Below are 2,640 nucleotides of genomic sequence, written 5' to 3'. Positions count from 1 at the left end.
CAATGTTCTCTCCTACTCTCTTTCACACTCTGTCATTCTTTGCGTCTGATCCTTCCCATCCCAAAATAATATATGTCCCACTCTTGTCTTCATGCATCCTGGAAAACAGACCTTGAAGTTTATTTCTTTGTCTGATATACGTGGAGACAATTGTTGACACTCTCCATCACCTACTTTGTAACAGCAGTTATTATAGGTTGATTTAAAGGGATAGTTCAAACCAGTATGACATTCTTCTGTTGAAGATATCTGAAGAATAACGTTGGCAATGGGAACCAAAACTGTTTGGTGATCAACATTCTTCAAACTATCTTCTATCTATCATGCTCAGCAGAAGAAATGTCATGTTTTAAGTATATTTCTTTGCAAAAAACTGAATAAATATTGGCCTTGTTTTCGTCACACTGTGCTTCTCTATGGTCTTGTATTTCAAGTGTGTTAACCGATGCAAGTCAATCACAAACCTCCATCTACCTGACAACAGCCCCCATCACGTACCTCCAAATCAACAACTGTTTACACATCGAGAGCCCTTCCGCCGATTTCGCAGACTGTCCATCTTTCTTAGCCAAGTTGGTAACTTTTTTTTGCTAGTGCCCAATGAGATGAGCGAAAGAAAACATGGAGGGGGAAGCGAGGCAAAAATATCCCATTAACTCAGGAAATTGGTACAAGCTGTGCCACAGCACAATGCAATCACCTTTCCCATCTTAGCATCTCCTGTCCCCATCACCCTCCCCTTCAACTCGTCCAACAAGTGGTGGAGTCATGTGCACTTTGTTTCCCGGCTGACCACTGCAGACCTTGATGGGCAGGTAGAGAGGAGGACGAAGAAGAGTGAAGAGAGGTTCAGAGAGGGAGAGTTTTACTGAAGGAAAGAAACTTTTAATATCTTAAGATTATTTTTATATCTTAATCATTTCCTCATAGACACTAATGAGAACAACTACAGATTTGTCTTCTGTAGGGGTTCAACAAATCTGAATAATGCCTCAAACTGTGTTCAGATTCAAAATTCTGGAAATAAAAGGAAATATTACCATTCATTTGCAGGCTGAGATGTACATTTATTAAAAAAAAAAACAGAATATTGCAAAAACAATTGGTGCTAACACTTTAGTATAGGGACCAATTCTCACTATTAACAAGTTGCTTATTATTAGCATGTCTATTATTAACATACTGGCTGTTTATTAGTGCTTATTAAGCACATATTCTGCATGACCAATTTCTACATCCCTAATCCTAACCAATACCTAAATTTAACAACATCCTTACTAACTATTAATAAGCAGCAAATTAGTAGTTTATTGAGGTTAAAGTCGTAGTTAATGACTTGTTAATAGCGATAATTGGACCTTAAAATAAAGTGTGACCCAACTAGTGAATTAAATAATTAAATAGTATTTCATCCTATTTGTTGACATACATGGAAATATTTGCTAATTTAGCTCTTCTGGCAAAAAATAAAAATAAAAATAAATAAATAAATAAGTGACCTCCTACCTAAGTTGCATATATAAGCCTCAAAAGTAAATTGTTATATAAAATATATCAAATATGTATTATTTAATTAATGTAAAATATGAAATGCATATTGTTTTACTTTTTGTAAGACTGAACAATTGGTAAATGTCATGCCAAAAACAACAGAATACCAATCAAGAAGATAAACCTCAAATATACGATTTAACACTATATATTATAGACATTTATATTTATATCTAATTATTGTCTATATTTATATCTAACGCAATAGACATTTTATAAATAATTTTCCTAAATATTCTGATTATGTAATAACTCATTGAATTATAATAATTATTAAACAGCAAAAAAAATATGCATCTGTGTTACTTTCCTAATCTCATTTTACTGAAGGAAAAAAATAAATGAATAAAAAACTCAGGTGTGTGTAAGTGCTTTTTTTAACTTTGGAAACTTTATTCACATCTTGTGTTTCTATCCAGCATTGTGCAGTGCAATATCCCAATTATACTGTAGCTATAAAGTCATATTGTACGTTAACAATTTTCTCATTTATTTCAGAAGGAGGGCCGTCTAAGATTAAGTTGTTGCTTAATAAATGAAACATAACTGAAAATTTTAAGTCTCCCGAGCTCTGAAACAGCAACCACAGAGCGATAACATATTCCTCTGAGTTTATATATGAGACTCATTATTCTATGTTACTCTGAATGAGGCATAAAACCAAAACAGTGTTCTTAGAACTGTCTGGCCTATACGATCATCTCCAACAAAAACCACAATGTGTACTGTTTTAATGAGCAGACACTGGCCGACTGCACCACTCTTGTTGTTCAAACCGATTTTGAATATTTCACAGTTTCATCAAGGTCAAAGATGCTGTAACATCAGTTCAAACCAAACCTATGAAGACTAACTGTAAGAGCAGTAAACATTTGGGTCGAATAATGTATTAATTGCTACTAACAGGTTGATTACTACAACAATTATCCATGTAATAAATGACTGTTTTATGAGCGCAAGAAAGAGTGAGATGAGAGATCAAGAAAGAGAGCAAGTGTAATTATCTGTGGAAGAGAGTGTGTGTGTGGTCCCACAGCTCTGGCTCTAACACAGGGCTCATTACTCTGTTTAGAACCATAAAGAGCCCCA

General features: G+C 34.3%; 1 long non-coding RNA gene across 1 annotated transcript in view; it reads right to left on the bottom strand.

The window, feature by feature from the left end:
• Positions 1-1,958: 1,958 nt before the first annotated feature.
• The window catches only part of LOC131547484 (uncharacterized), a 100,206-nt gene continuing 99,524 nt past the window's right edge, over positions 1,959-2,640 (bottom strand). Inside the window, exon 7 of the long non-coding RNA XR_009272953.1 lies at positions 1,959-2,640. This exon is cut by the window's right edge and continues 1,930 nt beyond it. This is a non-coding gene — a long non-coding RNA (uncharacterized LOC131547484).

This window comes from Onychostoma macrolepis, chromosome 09 (assembly GCF_012432095.1).
Source record: "Onychostoma macrolepis isolate SWU-2019 chromosome 09, ASM1243209v1, whole genome shotgun sequence".
NCBI lineage: Eukaryota > Metazoa > Chordata > Actinopteri > Cypriniformes > Cyprinidae > Onychostoma > Onychostoma macrolepis.
Note: the sequence above shows the minus strand (reverse complement) of the source record. Positions and strands in the feature narration are given on the sequence as shown.